Below are 18,240 nucleotides of genomic sequence, written 5' to 3' on the forward strand. Positions count from 1 at the left end.
GGTAAACCGTTTAAACATTTCTGAGGTTGTTTGGCTGACCCTCTTTTTCTTCTCTTAAATATCCATTGTCACTTTGACAAATATAGGTCTGTGGATTTAAGTTCTGTTTTAGTTTCACAGGTCCATTCAAACATTTTTTTTGTGTGTTCCTTGGGATGTTAATTTTATTGTAAATGTTTTTCTTATAACGTACTTCATTTTCTAGCACGTTTTCTATTGATCATCAAGTACCTGCAGTGTTGAATTCAAAATTGTTATTTGAAGATATGGGTTTGCTTACTTTTTTGAACAACTGCATACACTTTTACCAACTGAGCAGATAGATACCTGCGATCAGCCACACACTCACTCGCACACACTGCATCAACAAAAGTAGAACTGGAGGTCGCCCATTTTCTTACCTCACACCCAAACTAGGAACAACCTCCCTCAACACACAGGGCTTTCTCCTTACTTTTTTTAATTCTGCAAGAAGATGAACACCTGGCTGTTAGAATAACTCTGCGGGGCCCAGCACCTACGCACCTACACACCTGGTCAGTTATCTGGATACATTCACAAGTGATTACTCACTGCACAAATCCTCATAAAACTATGTCCTCTACGAAAGTGTAGACACATTCGTATGAACAGGATTAGTTTTGCCTAAATAACTGCTGGCTTATCTCTTGGCTTCTCTATATCTTCTTGTGTTTGGCATTTGTATTGTCTCTGTTTTATTGGTAGTCCAAATGCAACAAGCCTTAATGTGGTATGCTGTTTAAAAAACATTTTATTTCTGTTACTGGTCTTATCTGATAGAGACTTCTAGCTGCAGATTCCTTACCTTAGAATTCCCTGGCGTCTGCTTTGAATACGGAATTTTTCTGCTGAGCAGTAGCCTGTGCGGCGTCGGGTGGTGTCGTTCAGATCCGCGTGCTTCGTCCGGCTGCACGTGGCATCGTCAGCGTCATAGGAGCCATCTGTGACACCACAGTCTTATATATAGGCACTGCCCCGGCGTGCGTACGTCAGTTCTTTTCCTTCCATGCCGGTTAAGCGCAGGTCCGGATAGAGCTACCTTTTTTCTCGGCGTTTCGTCAGAGTTTTTCGATTGTGCGAATGACTTAAAGGAAGACTGGATTCAAACTGTGTTCGCGCCTTGGCGGTCACTGATGCACATAAAGTTTGTCTCTGCTTCCTTAACAAGGACCACGACGTGAAATCGTGCTCTGACTTTTGGGCCATTGCTCCGAAGGCCTTGAGAGAGAGAGAGAGAGAGAGAGATCTCTCAAGCTTCTCGTCTTCGGTCAGTGCAGCTCCGAAGAGGTCACGTTCATGCTCAAGGAGATCGCGGCACCGCTCCAGGAGCCCATACATTCGAGGTCCTGAGGGCATTCATGTAAGAGGCACAAAAAGAAGAAGCGGACTTCGACCTGGCGACGCCCGTAGGCCAACGAGGTGTCTAGGGAACATAGACATTCCGAGCGTGGTTCTGCGGAGCTGTTGCCAGAGCAGACTCGGCATCCCCCCACCTTTTCCGGGAGCTAGAGCGACACCCGCTCAACTACAGCAGTTTTACGAGGGTATGCACCTTGTTTTTGAGCATGCTGCCCCCTCAGGTGGGTCTTCGGGCCCCTGCGAGCTCAGCAGAGACCCCATCGGATTCGACATCAGCGGCTTCGGCTTAGACGTCAGCGCCGTTAGGGACCCCAGGATCTGAAAGGGGATCTGGATAGGCGCCGGGTTCTCACAGTCAAACTCCTCTGGCGCGCGGCCTGAAGTCAACGCTTTCTCCACCACCGGCTCCTTCTGGTCGTGGTAGCCCCATCCTCATTCCGGATGGTCCGGAGCCGGAATGACGTAGACAATGCTGATTCCGACTTAGACGGCGCCGATTAGGCCCAGAGCAGTGCCTGAGGCTTATTTAGAACAGCATGCACAGGTGAGGAGTTGGAGTGCTCTGAGGACCCTTTAGAATATGGATTGGAGCATGGACAGGATTGGTATGAGGATCTAGGGGAAGCCAGTGGACTGGATACTTATCTTATAGAATACTGACATGCTCTCTCCTCCCGCTGTTGCTACGGAGGAGGGGGCATCTTATGCGATGGTGCTGCGTAGGGCAGCTGAGGTCTTGGACCTTGACTTGCCTACGGTGCCAGTCAGGACTAATCCCTTGACGGAGGTGCTTTAGCCAGAGTTTGCTACAACAGAGCTGATGTTACCCTTCAATGAAGCCCTTACGAATGTCCTTCTGGGGACGTGGTCCAAACCCAGCACAGGTACTCCTGTGAATAGGGCAGTCGGCTGCCACCATAGACCAGCTCCAACTGACCCTAATTTCCTCACCCAACATCCCTCCCTGGAGAGCTTGGTGGTCCAAGTCTTCACTTCCCGTGTTGCCTTCCCTTCAGCTCCTCCGGATAGGGAATCCAAGAGGCTGGACCAACTTGGATAGAGGTTGTATTCTTCCTCCAGCCTGGCATTGAGGTTGGTAAACACCTCTTGCCTATTGGGCCCTTTTTCCCATACTTTATGGGGTACGATGGCACAAGTGCTGCCCAAGGTCCTGGAGGGCGTAAGGGTCACTCTAACCCCAGCTGTCAGGGATGGGGGAGATGCAGCCAAGCTTACCTTCAGGTGTGGCTTGGCCACAACACACTCGCTGGGTAGGGCGATTTCTTCGACAGTGGCCCTCCGTCACCACACCTGGCAACGTACCACTGGCTTTTCGGGGGATGTTCAGTCTAATTTGATGGACATGCCTTTCGATGGCTCAAGCCTTTTTGGTGAGAAGGCAGACTCTGCTCTTGAGATGTTCAAGGATTATCGATCTACGGCCAGATCCTTGGGCCTCTCAGCACTGGCTCGCCAGCAGTCTGTCTATCGCCCCTTTCGCGGCTTTGGGAGGGGCGGGTTAACCACAGGTTAGGCACCGTCCTCCGGTTTCACAGCATCCAGTGTGAGGACGAGGTCGTGGAACCTTTTTGACACAGAGGGTCTAGCCAGAGGTCGACCACCACCCAGCTCCACTCTATCGCAGTGCCCAAGCCCTCCTAGTATGGCCCTGCAGGACCATATCCACCCAGTTGGAGGGAGGATTCCATTTAATCTCCCTCCTTGGCGGTCCATAACATCGGACAAACAGTTCTTGATGATCACGCAGAAGGGCTATTCTCTCCCCTTCCAGTCTTTCCCTCCCTCTATCCCTCCGGCAAAAGAACGGCTGATGGAGGATCATTTGATCCTACTCTGCAAGGAGATTATGGATCTCTTGACCAAGGGAGCCATAGAAAGGGTCCTGATTTCAGAAGTAGGCAGTGGTTGTTATTCCTGATACTTTATGATCCCCCCCCAAAAAACAAGGGTCTTCATCCTGTCTTGGATTTAAGGGATGTAAATCTCTTCCTCAAAAAGGAGAAATTCAGGATGCTCGCTCTGGCTCAGTTCTTGTCTGCCCTAGACCAAGGAAACTGGATGGTAGCGTTGGACTTGCAGGATGCGTATTTTCATATCCCGTCATGCCCGCCCACAGGCGTTACTTGCGGTTCAAGGTGGGCCACGCGCACTTTCAGTTTACCGTGCTCCCCTTCAGTCTCACCAGTGCCCCTCGGGTGTCCACCAAGGTGATGGCGGTGGTGGCAGCTCGTCTGCGCAGGCAGGAATTTCAGTCTTCTCCTACCTCTACGACTGGCGGTTGAAGGCTCCGACACCCCATGCTCTTGTCACCCACCTTCAGACTACGGCAGACCTCCTGCATTCTCTGGGGTTCTCTATAAATGTGCTGAAGTCACACCTGACTCCCTCTCAGAAGCTCCCTTTCATCTGAGCTGTTCTGGACACAGTGCAGTTTCGGGCCTATCCTCCGGAGAAGCGAGTCCAAGATATTCAGGTTATGATACCGATGTTTTGGCCTCTATCCTAGATTTCGGTGAAACAGACTCTGAGGTTGTTGGGACTCATGGCTTCCTGCAGCCTGTTAGTCAAACATGCCAGATGGCATATGAGGGCTCTGCAGTGGGCCCTGAAGTTCCAATGGGCACTGGAGTTTGGTTCCTTCTGGTCCTGGGGGCTGCAGGTGCAGTGCTTAGTTCAGGCGTCGGGTCCCATGTTATAGGCAGTCGCGGTCAGGGGGAGCCTCTGGATTCTTTCTGCATGCGTTACTATGGGGGTCCAGGGGGATCGTCTCGTGCTACTCACGAGGTTGCAGTCGCCTGAGAGTCCTCCCTGTGGTGTTGGTTCTCTGGAGCTCGAGCCGGGGGCGTCGGGTGCAAAGGGTGAAGTCTCACGCTTCCGGCGGGAAGAGTGAAGTCTTTAGAAGTTGCAAGAAAGTTGCAAATTATGTTTCTGTTGTTGAGCAGAGCCGCTGCTTACGGGAGTTTCTTGGTCCTTTGGTTTAGGGCAGTCCTCTGAGGCTTCAGAGGTCGCTGGTCCCTGTCGGATGCGTCGCTGTTGCAGTTTTCTTTGAGTCACGAGACAGGCCGGTAAAGCTGGGGCCAAAGCAGTTGTCGTCTCCGTTGTCTCTGCAGGGCTTTCAGGTCAGCAGTCCTTCTCCTTGCTTCAGGTTGCAGGAATCTGATTTCTTGGGTGCCCCTAAATAGTAAATTTAGGGGTGTGTTTAGGTCAGGAGGGCAGTAGCCAATGGCTACTGTCCTGGAGGGTGGCTAAACCCTCTTTGTGCCTCCTCCCTGAGGGGAGGGGGGCACATCCCTAATCCTATTGGAGGAATCCTCAAACTCAAGACGGAGGACTTCTAAAGGCAGGGGTCACCTCAGCTCAGGGCACCTTAGGGGCTGTCCTGACTGGTGGGTGACTCCTTGTTTTTCTCATTTTCTTCTCCAGCCTTGCTGCCAAAAGTGGTGGCAGTGGCCGGAGGGGCGGGCATCTCCACTAGCTTGGATGCCCTGGGGCGCTGTAACAAAAGGGGTGAGCCTTTGAGGCTCACTGCCAGGTGTTATAGTTCCTGCAGGGGGAGGTGAGAAGCACGTGTGCATGTGTTAGGTGAGGAGTCCCTTAGGGTGTCACACCACATGCTACAGCCTTTAGGGACCTTCCTTGGTACCACTGGTACCTTTTAAAAGAGACTTATCAGTGTGCCAGCGGTGTGCCAATTGTGGAAACAGTGGTACATCTTTAGTGAAAGAACACTGGTGCTGGGGCCTGGTTAGCAGGGCCCCAGCACACAGTCAAGTCAGCATCAATATCAGGTAAAAAGTGGCGGGGTAACTGCAACAAGGAGCCATTTTCCTACAATATGCCATTCCGTCTGAGGCTAAGGATACAAGGAATTTCAGGATATGGACAACATCCATCCTCACAAGATTCAGGCTCCATTTGCAAAGTAGACCAAGCCAATCAGTAATGTTTTACCATACCGTCCGCCCATTCCTGGGAAAGGAGGTCTATAGCGCTCTTTGAAATGCCCGGGACTTGTCATTGAGACCTGTAATTCTCCATGCCAGGAGATGGATGGTTCCGTTCAGCACCAGACGATGGGAATTCTCAAAGGGATGGTTGAGGAGAGACGGATTTAAGTGTAGATTGATTGGAAAAACACAAGAAAGTTCCATCCGATGTGGAAACCAGACTTGCGACGTCCGCACAGGGGTCACCACCACAAGACACTAAAATTCTATGTAGAACTGTTTGGAGCACCCAAATATCGAATGTGAGAACCAGTCAATTGTCTTCGAAGTAGGCCATTTGGACCCCCTCCCCCCAAAACGCTTGTGGGAGATGGGTAGACTCACCATCTGAGTTGGTGGAAGTGCCTCCCCCTGAGGGTCTTCCACGACAGCCTGTGTGTCGTGCACATCCTCTGGTTGGATGAAAATCTCCAAAGGGAGAGGAGTCTTGCCGTTACCCTTGTTGAGAGGGTTGGCCCCTGTTAGAGGCCAGAGATTGGAACCGGCTGGCCGAACGCCCCGTAGTGCGAATGGCCCGATGAGAACCCGTGCATTGAAGATTTACTTGATAGATGATTGGACCTTATCAAGTGAGTTCAGTGTTGAAACCAATTTCCCTAACTACTTGACAAAGAGGTTGGCAGTCCTCCCTGTGCCACCGGCCTGGTCTCTGAAGTGGCCAATACCTCCGGTTTGGGGGCGAGCTTTATCAACAGTAACCCTCACCTCTCCTTAGAGAAGGCGCAGTTGGCGTTGCTGAGGAAAATGATGGCCCGTTGGTCCCAACTAGAAAGCGCTTCTGGAAGATGAGCACTCCTGACGCCTTGGCGTCTCCTACCATATCTAGTGTCTTTGTTGGCAGGCCTGTAATGTCCAGATGCAGGCCTTGACACGACTGCCAGGAGTGGTAATATCCTTTTTTGGGTCCCTGATGTACTTGGCCAAAAAGATGGCCATCCGTGGGACCATCTCGGGTGTGATAGGTACTTTATCGAAGGCAGGGCAGGGCCTTTCCGCTCGGAGGCAGTTCCATATCTCTTTGTCAAACGGTTTGTGTAGCCTGCTTGCCATATAAGCAGCTACGTTATCCCCCGAGCAGCAATCAGAGGGGTGGGGAGGCATACACTCTTTAGGGTCTAACATGTCATATTTTTTTCTGTGGGAACTCTCTGTGACCGGATCAGATGCTGGAGAAGGATTGGAATTTGGTCTCTAGGGCCTTTCTTACTCAGATTCACTATCTGATCCCGAATGGGATCCATGAGAGTGAGAGGGTGGGGAGGGGGTGCATTATCCCCATCAGACGAGTGGCCTGCAGGGTTGTCCAGAAGGGACTTGGGGAGGGGCGTTGGAGTCTAAGTATTGTTTTTTCAATCTTGAAAATGCATTCAGGTCCTTCCCACAGATTGTGAGTGTTTGCATGGATTCTCGGTAGGGGTTACAGTGGGAAGCCATGTAGGTTTGAGGGCCAAGGGCCCGGAAGTTCTTCCCTCGGTGGGAGGGGTTGTAGGCACAGTTGGGCCATATTCATTAGTTTCTTCTCTGGGGGGCCACTGCCTCTAAGACCGCTTTTATTATGGACGCTTTCACTGCATCACAGAATTCCCCTGTGACAGGGAGGTAGGAGTACTCTTCCTCTTCCACATTATAGTCATCACCCGTCTCCATTACTAATGTATTTAAGTCAATGTTTACTTGTGCACTGAGTGTAATAGAGTTAGTCATGGCATAAAAGGGAATTAAACGTTGAGACCCAGAATGAAAGTAGTAGCAGAACAACACTCAGGCCATGGCCGCATTCCAGAAATACCGAGTTATAAACCGTAGCTGATTAGCACACCCCGTAAGAAATATACTGGGCTCTGAATTGAATAACTGTATGCCTGGACAGTGTCTGCCGTGTCACACAAGCTAAACTCTCTGTAAATCAGGTCCTACCCCTCAGGGTCTCAAGATCTAGGTGATGTAGGGGGGTCAACCTACTCTCACTGACACAGCGGACGGAGGCACTTGGCAGGCAGGAGTCTTTTGAAAGCCACCATGCTATCCATGCCATTGGCAATGAAAGGAAGCGTTGTGCAAAGCACTTTGTAGGGGGCTCGCGCCCTCTAGCGGCCAGAGGAATGCTGTGTGTCCGCTCCAGTACACACAACTAATTGGGGGTGTAAACAAGCATAATCTGATGGATACAACTACCTGTGGATTCCTCACCTTATGAATTCTCCCATGCGCCAGCATCCGATGGAAATTCTTCTTCCCAGCTCTCCACGTTGACAGGGACGTCACAATTGCACGGCTCCACGTGACTCCGTCTGACGTCACCGTGCTAATAAGAGGTCCTTGCTAGCGTGCTGACATGAGTTCCCTTTTTTCCGTGCCTTCGACGCTAACGGTTTTCTCCCAACTCTCGCTACTGTTGAAGATGTTTCAATTTTGTTTCTGGTTACAATGTCTCCTAGGAAGTCGGGATTTAAGCTGTGTCGAGAGTGCAAGGGTCGCATGTTGGTCATGGACCCTCATGATTATTGCCTTTGGTGTTTAAGCTCCGAGTATGACGTTGAGGAGTGTGTCCTGCCAAAGCATGAATCCAAAGGCTCTGAAGGAGAGGGAGGCCAAACTCTTTTTGGCTAAGGCGAAAAAAGGACATAAGAGTCATCACAGGTCATTTTCTCGTACTTCGTCAAAGAAGCACAAGAGGCAACGTCGACATGACTCTCGGCGTTGTTCGGCTGGGAGCCGTTCAAGGTCCAGGTCTCCATCTAGATGGTGCTGTGCGACGTGGGAGGTTAGTCCGACTGTGACTCCACAACCTCAAAGCCCTCAGGCTTCTCTGGCGCCGTCTGTCTTCGAAGTGGTCGCGCCTCCAGAGAGTTCTTGCTTTTCACCTGTGGCGCAGGATTCGGATGCTCAACAGGCGCAAGTGCAGCATGGTGCCCAGCGGTATCCGGGAGTGGATCCGGCGGCATTTTTAAATGCCATGTTTTCTATGTTTAATGCTATGGCCCCTGCTGGTGCACCGACTGGTCCCACGGGGCCTTTAGCATTTTCGTTGGGCTCCCCGGCTCCTTACAAGATGGCACCGTTTATGCCCTTCTATCTGGCTGAGGGTGCCGGTTCACCACCGATGCCGTCGCCTCCGAGACCTGTGGTTCCGATGACGTCGCCGTTTAGACCTGCGGTGCCGGCATCATCACCCTTTCGGTCGACACCGATGACGGAGCCTCAGGTGACCATGGCGCCGATAGGATCCGCTCAGGCGCCGGATGGCTCCGGATTAAACTGTAGTCAGCCTTCTTCTACTGGTCTGTGCCTTTCAGTTCTGAAGCCGGGGTCATCGACGTCGGCTAATTCTATGTCGACGCCAAGGTTAGAGGCCAGGCTGAGGTCGCGTAGAAAGGCTTTAAGACTTTTGGAGGAACAGGAGTACCAGAGGCAGTTGTTGGAAGAAGGAGAGATTGTGGAGCCCTTGGGGGAATATCAAGGACTTGACTCAGCCAGTGGGCTAGACACTTTCCCGGAATGGGACCTTTTTTCACCAGGGGAGTTTAGAGGAGGCAGTCTCTTTGCATACTGTGGCCATGAAGGCGGCAAATTTTTTATATCTTCCGTTGCCTGCTGCAGAGGTGAAAACATTTATCTTAACTGAGGTCCTGCATCCTTCTACTTCGGCGGATCCATTGCTTCCATTTAATGATGCTCTTACGGAGCCTATCTTGGAGGTATGGAGGAAGCCTGTGTCGTCACCAGCTGTCAACAGATCTGTGGCAAGGATGTACAGGGTGACTTCTGGAGATCGGGGATTCTTGTCGAAACATCCTACCCCGGAGAGTCTAGTTGTTCAAGCCTCTTGTTCCACACGGTCTCCTCCAGGCTCCTTCCCTGTGATTCCGTCGGACAGGGAATCCAAGAGGATGGAGCAGTCGGCGAAGAAGACTTTTTCTTCTTGTAGTATGGCCCTCAAAGCAGCAAATGCTACCTGTGTATAAGGTAGATACGTGCACCCCCTGATGGATTCAGCTAGGGCTATGGTTCCGGACCTGCCGCAGGAGGTGCAAGGACAATTAGGAGACCTTGTCGGATGCTCAGGCCGCAGCAAAGCAGATAATCCAGTCTGATCTTGATTCTACAGATTCGGTGGCCAGGGCGATGGGTACCTCTATTGCTACCAGGAGGCATGCATGGTTGAGGTCCTCTGGCTTTTCCTCTGATGTCCAGACTGCTCTCTTGGACTTGCCTTTTGATGGGGAAAAACTTTTTGGTGCTAAAGTTGACTCTGCCTTAGAGCGCTTTAAGGATATTAGGGCCACAGCAGACTTTGGGTCTGCAGGTTTCCACTACTACCCCTTTCAGGTCCTTTCGGAGGTTCAGGGGGTTTGGGCGTGGAGCAGTTCACCATGGAAGACCCCAGTCCACAGTCAAACAGCCTACTAGCCTCCCTTATAAATCCTTTAGAGGGCGGGGAGGTTCTGACAAGAGGGCCCATCCAGCAGCACCCTGCGTCATCCTCTTCCTCTGGACAACAACAAGGGAAGCAACCCTAGTTTTCTGCCCGTTTTAAGCCATACTTCTGTAGGGGGAAGATTACGTCTTTTTCTCCACATGTGGGAGTTAATCACATCAGACTCCTGGGTTCTGAACATTGTGAGGAAAGGATATGCTCTCCCTTTTCAGTAGTTTCCCCCTCCCAGTCCCTCGTTTTGTTCAGAAGACCATTTCCTATTGTTGCAGCAGGAGGTTCAAATCCTGTTATCAAAAGGTGCAGTGGAGTTGGTTCCATAGCAGGAAAGGAGTCAGGGTTGTAATTCAAAATATTTCCTGATTCCCAAGAAGGATGGTCGATTGAGACCAATCCTAGACCTGAGGATTTTTAATTTGTTCCTCAAACAGGAAAAATTCAAGATGCTGACTCTAGCACAGGTACTTCTGGCGTTGAACAGAGAGGATTGGTTGGTGTCTGTCGACTTGCAGGATGCTTACTTTCATATCCCTATACTCAAGTCGCACAGGAAGTATCTCCGGTTTGTGGTGGGGTCGCAACACTACCAGTGTGCGGTCCTTCCGTTTGGTCTTACTTCAGCACCTTGAGTCTTTTTTACAAAGGTGATGGCGGTGGTTGCAGCAAGTCTCCGAAGGAAGGGAATATCTGTATTCCCTTACCTGGATGACTGGTTGATCAAAGCCAAGTCTCCAGAGCTTGTGCTGCATCACTTGCAGATGACAACTCAGTTGTTGTTCAGTCTGGGCTTTTCGGTAAACCAAGTCTCACCTGGAGCCCTCTCAGCGCCTCCTGTTCTCATAGGGGTAGTACTGGATACAACATTGAATCGGGCCTATCATCCGCCTCAGTGGATTCAGGACATCCAGGCGTTGATTCCAATGTTTCAAAATGGAGCGGTTGTTCCAGCCCGCAGGTTCTATGCCTGCTCGGTCTGTTTGCTTCTTGCATTCTGTTGGTCACTCGTGCACATTGGCACATGAGGGCTCTCCAATGGTGCCTCTGCAAGCAGTGGTTTCAACACGAAGGGGATGTTGAGGAGTCTATAACGATCTCCAGAGGCGCTGCAGCGGATCTACTATCGTGGGCTCTGGACGGCAGCCTTTCTCAAGGAAGGCCGTTTTCACCCCCGTCGTTGGTGGCTACGGTCTTGACGGAGGCTTCGACTCTAGAGTAAGGCGCTCATCTGGGGGACCTGGAGATCAAGGGTTGTTGGTCTCCAGTGGAACAGACTTTTCATATCAATCTGTTAGAATTGCGGGCGATACGTCTGGCTCTCAAGGCCTTCCTCCCATCCCTTTACGGTCAGTCAGTCAGTTCAGGTCCTGTCGGACACCACCACCGCGATGTGGCATATAAACAAGCAGGTAGGAGTGTGGGTTGTACCTTCTGCAGAGAGGCTCTGCGACTCTGGTCCTGGCTTCGGGACCATCGGATTTGCTTGGTAGCGAATCATTTGGCCAGAGTGCTCAACGTACGTGCCGACACTCTGTCGACATTTCTCGGCCGATCACGAGTGGCGTCTCCCTCCGGATCTGGTCCTCCACATCTTTCAGATGTGTGGTTCTCCAAGGATAGATCTGTTTGCCACTCGGGAGAACGCGCACTGCACGTCATTCTGCAGCCTCCAGTGTCAGGTGCAAGGAGGTTTGGGGGATGCATTTCAGATCTCTTGTTGCAACCAGTTGCTTTACTCTCCCCCCCCCCCCATACTCTTGATTCCTCAGGTTCTGAGGAAGATTCGCCAAGATCGGGCTCAGGTCATTTTAATAGCCCCAGATTGGCCAAGAAAGGTGTGGTACAAGGACCTTCTCCAACTCTCACTGTGCCCTCCGCTCTGTCTCCCTGTCAGGGCAGACCTCCTCTTGCAGTCGCAGGGACAGGTTCTACAGCCCACCTCCAGAGCCTGCATCTTCATGCCTGGAGATTGAACAGGGCAACCTGAGTTCTTTCTCTCTCTCACCAGAGGTAGTGGATGTTATTTTATCGGCCAGGCCACACTCCACTGAGACCGTTTATGCCGGCAGGTGGGCAAAATTTGTAGCTTGGTGTGGAGAGAAGCAAATTGATCCTCTGAGGGCCCATCTATCCGATGTTCTGTTGTTTGCATTAGCTTTAGCACAGAAGGGTTCTGCAGTTGCTACTGTTAAGGGCTATTTGGCAGCACTGGCGGCCTTTCTTTGCCTTCTGGATCAGCCCTACTTGTTTAAATCACCTATTGTTATTAGGTTCTTAAAGGGTTTAACTAATACGTTTCTTCCCACTCCTTTTCTTATGCCTCAGTGGTATCTGAATCTCGTTTTAACTTTTTTAATGGGTTCACCGTTCGAACCCATGCATTCTTGCCTGTAAAGATTTTAAGTTCTTAAGACGGTTTTTCTGATAGCTATAACATCGGCTAGACGTGTTGGTGAGCTTCAGGCTCTCTGTGTTAAACCTCCCTTTACTTTATTCTTTCTTGATAAAGTGGTGCTGAAAACCAGGGCGGCTTTCCGACCAAAAGTTGTCACTCCATTTCATATTGGGCAGACCATTACCGTTCCATCTTTCTACCCTCGTCCTCGCCCCTCAAACGAGGAAGAGAGACTCCATTGTATGGACCCCAGATGGGCTCTCAAGTTTTTATATTGAGAGGACAAAAGACTTTTGCTTGGAAGATCAGCTATTCATGGGATATATTGGAAAGAGGAGGGGCAGAGTGGTCCATAAAAGAACGATATCCAGGAGGGTCATTCTTTGTATCAAGGGTTGCTACTCGTTTGCAAAGAAGGTTCCCTTGAGGGTATTAGAGCCCATTCGACCAGAGCTAAGTCTGCCACTTCGGCCCTGGCTAGAGGGGTTCCGGTGGTGGATATTTGCAGGGCAGCAACTTGGGAGTCGCTCCACGCCTTCGCAAAGCATTATTGCTTGGACTCTGAGGTTAGGAGGGACGGACATTTTGCACGATCTGTAGTGCAGGATTTCTTGGTGTAACCAGACAGGCTCCCACCTCTGACTGCGGTACTGCTTTGGGATTCTATTCATAAGGTGAGGAATCCACAGGTAGTTGTATCCATTAGAAGAACAAGTTACTTACCTTCGGGAACGCTTTTTCTGGTAGATACACTAGCTACCTGTGGAATCCTCACAGTCCCACCCGCCTCCCCGTTGCCTGTCTGGTCATACCATGATTTTTGTTTTACACGTGTACGTAGGTTTTGGTAATTATTTGTATACATAAATGATGGTTATAATTTTATTGCATCATTATGGTTTTATGTATATATGTATTCATTTGAGCTATTGTGAGGTCGGATTTCACCTCTTTGCCTCAAAAGCACGTAAGAAATGGGTGAAACGGACGTCAACATGCTGGCGAGGACCTCTTATTAGCACAGTGATGTCAGACGGAGTCGTGTGGAGCCGTGCAATTGTGACATCCTTGTTGACATGGAGAGCTGGGAAGAAGATTTTCTATAGCTAGTGTATCCACCAGAAAAAGCATTACCGAAGGTGAGCAACTTGTTCATTACTGATAATCGGAAGAAAAAACCCAATGAGGACAAATTATGACAAATGGGAACTGGTGTCCCAACACTTAACCTGCAGTTGGCTGCAAGCAGCAATGAAAGTGGGCAAGAGAAGAGGGACAAAAGAGGATGACGGCGCTTCCTAGTTCCCGATTGATTAATGGACATTATTTTCTTTATTCTTCATTGTCCCTGGGTTTATGGGAAATGAAGCTTGTTGTACGTTTTCTGACATGGCTGCTATTGGAATAAACAAAGAAAGAATTAGCCTAATCCTAGCCTCCTTGTCCTGACAGGATTTCTATTGTCCTATTCCAAAAACACGAAAGAATGGTACATGGAAATGTGAAAATTTTATTGCAATGCTTAAACTTTCTCTCTTTAACCTTTACTGAATATTTTAAGGATTATGCCTTCTTCCTCCTTAATGAACGAATACCTGATTCCTAATAATAACCAAAACGCACATTAGTTGTAACGCTTCAGGCCACATGTTAATGGGATTGATAGCTAGCTGTTAAAAAACAGATATTTATCCTTGCTATGAGCTCCCAAAAAGTTAATCAACTCAGTGTCTTGCCATTGGTAGCTTGAAAAAAGAAACTGCCCTTTCTACAATAAAACGTTTGTAAAAACAAAAATTAACAGCACTAAAACAAAATCCAGAAATAAAACAGGTAAAATGCTTAAATCAATATAATGTCAGTTCATATTAAATGATTAAAATACCAAATGACAATATTCATAAGGAACAATAGAAAGTCTATGTTAGTTATCCTATAGGGACAGTATGACCAGTTCCAAGATTCTTCTAAGATTGGCCATGAAGGATCAAGAATCAAGTAACGTCAAGTACTGTGCAATGGCCAACAGCTTTATTGTTATTAAGTCTTTGCTATAGAAGTTATAAACTGTCAGTGAGATAAGCAGAACACTTGGGTTTAGACGAACTCAATGAGGTCGGGTGCATCGATTTTGTGGTCTTGCTGAAGCCTTGAAGGTTTGTGCCAAAAGTTCCTACTGGGATGAATTTGAAACAGTAGCTACCCAAATTGCCATCCACAGATTGCTGACTTTTTCCACCCTCTTGAGTTATGTTGGTATGTAATTGCTTTTTTGAAAGTTGAAATTTCTCAACAATCGGCGTTTGGGAGCTTCAGCTTGGCAGGGCTCCATAAGGTCTTGTACCTGATGGTTTTGCAGGTGTCAATTTTTATGGCTTAAAACTCTAAGTGGAATCAGGAAATCTCGTGTGCCATCACCTGACCTCGTTTTGGAACCCTTGACACCTTTTCTCAGTCCTGCAGATGTCAATAAAAAGTCTCAAAGTTTAGAAGCTTCTGACTGATTACTCCTGTCCTTCCTCGCTGTCTTTTTCTCATGTTAACAATCTCACATGTGGGCTCCGTAAGGGCACTCTGCATCCAATAGTGCACATTTAACTTCTAGACAATGTATATGGCACTTGAGTGAATTGTGCCTGCCTTTACCCTGGATTTTCTTCTTCAAAACTTTCAAGAGTTACTCGTTGCCACTCCTGTGAAACTATTTTTGATATCTGATCTCAACTCCCTCAGTCTGTGTATGGTGTCTTGAGCTATGTTGTGAACTAAAGTCTTGTGATAAATGTGGGAACATGCGTGCAAAGTCAGTAACCGAGAGAAAGACTGAGCTCTTAATGGCCCAGACATAGTGTGGTGAGTAAGCACCACCTCTCAGCTTCTATGTGCAGCACCAGGTCCTGCTCCAATTCCCCTCTGACAGTTATGTTCTTCAAGCGAGCTTCGTCCAAGAAGTCCCTCAGAAGGTCACGGAGATAAAACAGAAGGGACAATTTGTTCTCACTATGCCATTCAAAGTCCAGAGGTATTTCTTATTGCTATGTTTGTTCCTTGACTCTGGCTTTGACCTTAAGTTGGGAGGTTTTGCTTTGGTGCCGGCTTTAGAGCTGGAACCTAGAGAACTGCTCCCACTTTTCCCGACCCCTGTTGCTGACCCTTTGTGCATTGCAACCACAACCCATGTAACCATGGTGTTCTTTAGCCTGTAGGGTCCTGACTGGTTTATGTTAAAAGCCCCAGTCAGGGGCGCTTCACTGCCTTTGGATCCTTATCTGGGACTGTCTTCTCCATAGTCTTCTGAGAAGGCCTTGTTACATGTTCATACTTTAGTGCTAGTGTCATCCCCAACACCATCAGCTTCAACATGAGATTATGTTGTGACCTGGTGGATTTTACATCCTTGTTAGATCTAGACGAAAGACACAGCAGTTGTTGGAGGAGCTTCATCCTGGAGAGGCCTACCACATGAGTTCTATAAGTAAATGGTAGAACTTTATGAATCTGATCTGATTCAGATAACCCATATGGTCTGTTGTGATGTCATTGATAATTGCGAGGCTGGTCGCTACCTCCCATCTGTGTGTCTCTATCCAGGTTACAGTTTGATCTTCAGAAGTCTAGTGGTATTGAACATTTGCCTAATGCGGATTTATACTTCTGTTCAGGGCCTGCTATGGAGGAGGTGGCTGCATTTACTGTGGTGCAGCGTAAAGCTACTGAGCTCCAGAAACTTTCCTAAAGTGTTGAAGAAATCAACTTGTATATCCTAACTCAGATTTTACATCCTACTGCCACCCAACTGAATCCATGCTGCCCTTTTTTGATGCTCTGATGGACCCATATTAGTGACTTGGAATACACTCTCTTTCACACTGGCTGTCAGTCGCCATATGGCATTGGCCATCCTGCTGCTGAGGACCGAAAACTCATAAGTGGCACCCCGTTTTCTGAGAACCTTGTGGTGCAGATATCTTTCAGATAAAATCCTGATTCCTTCCTTACCTCTTGACTGGATATGTAGTCAAAAGTGATTGAAACCCCCGAAAAGAATGTTTTTCTTTCAAGAGAGGATAGCTTTTATCTCGGTTGATGCAACTTGATGTTTGGCCCTGAAGTTCCATACTTTGTGGGAAATGGCTAGCGAGTTGTCCCTAATTTCCCTAACCACTTCTTTGATCACTTCGCTGAGGATGTGCTTGACAGATGAGGCAGCGAAGCAGATGCTTTGGTCTGGACACGGTTGACTCTGTTGCTTGATCTGTGGGCTCCTCAATGGCCTCTACTCCTGGATGTATTAAGTCAGCTTTTCAAAAGATATTGTTTGGCTCCTGGCTTTTTAGTGACCACGCCAGTTCAGCTCTGAAGCGCTTTAAACCAGTATCGACCATGGACTGGTCTTTGGATCCAGGCTGCCCTGGCACAACAGTTCCAACAACACTATTGGAAGTTCCCGAGTTATTCCAGAGGCATACACTTTCTGAGAACTCAGCCTGTTCAGCCGCCTGACAATGTTTTGTGGCTGGACAGAGGGGCGTGGTGGTTGCAAGGCCCATAGAGGTCATCAGCAGCAATTTTACTTTACTTATGCAGCAGTCCCAACTAAGCTCTTTTAGCCCATCGTTGAAAGAGCACATGCAGCCTGTCGGTGAGGGTGCCCTACCACTTTGAATGATGGCAGTCTATCATTACTGACCTACTGATTTCTGTAGATTGTTTGCAGGGCCTGCACCTGTCCATGATTTCCCTCCTTTTGCCTTATGTATCTCTGAAGATCATGCTTGAATTCTGCATCAAGCGGTCCTTTCGCTGTTGAACAATAGTGCAGTGGTATTATTTCCTTGTTTCCAAGAAGGCTAGGAGGTTTGGGGTTCTCTCTCCTATTCTGGACCTTTTGTATTTTTAACTTTTTCCACCGCAAGAAGAAGTTAGAGACTGTCCCTAGCTCAGGTGTTCCTTTCTGTGGATCATGGCAACTCAATAGTGTCCTTTAACCTGCAGGACGTGTGCTCTCATATACCGATCCTGCAGATCTGTGTTTTTTTGTGGACTCCATTCACTCTCAATTTTCATTTCGTGGTCCTGTCTTTGAGACTGACTTAGATGCCTTTTTTTTTATTTTTATTTTTTACAAAGGTGATGTTGGTGGTTGGAACATATCTTTCCAGGTTTGGGCGGATGGGGTGGGGGGGTCCCTTCATAACCATATTTCGACAACTGCATACTGAAGGTGTCTTTGTCATAGCTGGTGACAGACCATGTTCAGTTCACTGTCTCCCTGCTGTTCACCTGTGATTTTCTGTCAACCTCTCCAAGGCACACCTCCACCTCTCTTAGAGACTGCTTGTTCTCATATTTATCTAGGTGGAACTGGACACTGTATCCCTCAAGGCCTTCCTGCCTTTTCATTGGGGCACCTGTGGGCGCCGCAGTTATGCCTCTGTTCCCAGGAGGCCCAGCACATGGGAATCTTCTTGGATAGAGTTTGGATTTGAAGGCATCTGTGGTCACTCGATCCAGGTGCTGACTGACAACACAATCGCTATGTAGTATGCCAACATGCAGGGTGCAGTGGACTTGTGCTCCCCATTCCTGGAGGCACTGAAGCTATGGCCATAGATTTAGGTTCACTTCAGTTAGCTGGTGCAGAACTAACTCGCAGGTTCCCTGAACATGTATGCAACAACCTGTTAAAGCCACTTTGCATATCAGTAATGGCTGCTTCACCTGGATGTGGTCTAATTCTTTTTCCAAAGTCTGATGCATCCCTTATGTGGACCTTTTCTGCTCCCCGAGACAACGGTGCCTACGGATATGCTCCTTTCAGTTTCCATTGAAGCGGTTCCTGAAGCTGAGTTTGGTCAGAAGTGGAACTATCTCCATTATGATGTTCTTATTCCTCAGATTTCTTGGGTTTTGAGGAAGTTTCACCTGGACTGGGCAGAGATACTACTGGCTTTGGATTAGCATTGGAAGGTGTGATAGGTACTCTGATCTACTTTGCCTGTCCT

At 48.7% G+C, this 18,240-nt stretch overlaps 1 protein-coding gene across 4 annotated transcripts in view; it reads left to right on the forward strand.

The window, feature by feature from the left end:
- BIRC6 (baculoviral IAP repeat containing 6) overlaps nucleotides 1–18,240 on the forward strand; it is a 1,722,273-nt gene that overhangs the window by 381,420 nt on the left and 1,322,613 nt on the right. The gene's annotated exons all lie outside the window — the stretch shown is intronic.

Source organism: Pleurodeles waltl, chromosome 5 (genome assembly GCF_031143425.1).
Source record: "Pleurodeles waltl isolate 20211129_DDA chromosome 5, aPleWal1.hap1.20221129, whole genome shotgun sequence".
Classification (NCBI taxonomy): Eukaryota; Metazoa; Chordata; class Amphibia; order Caudata; family Salamandridae; genus Pleurodeles; species Pleurodeles waltl.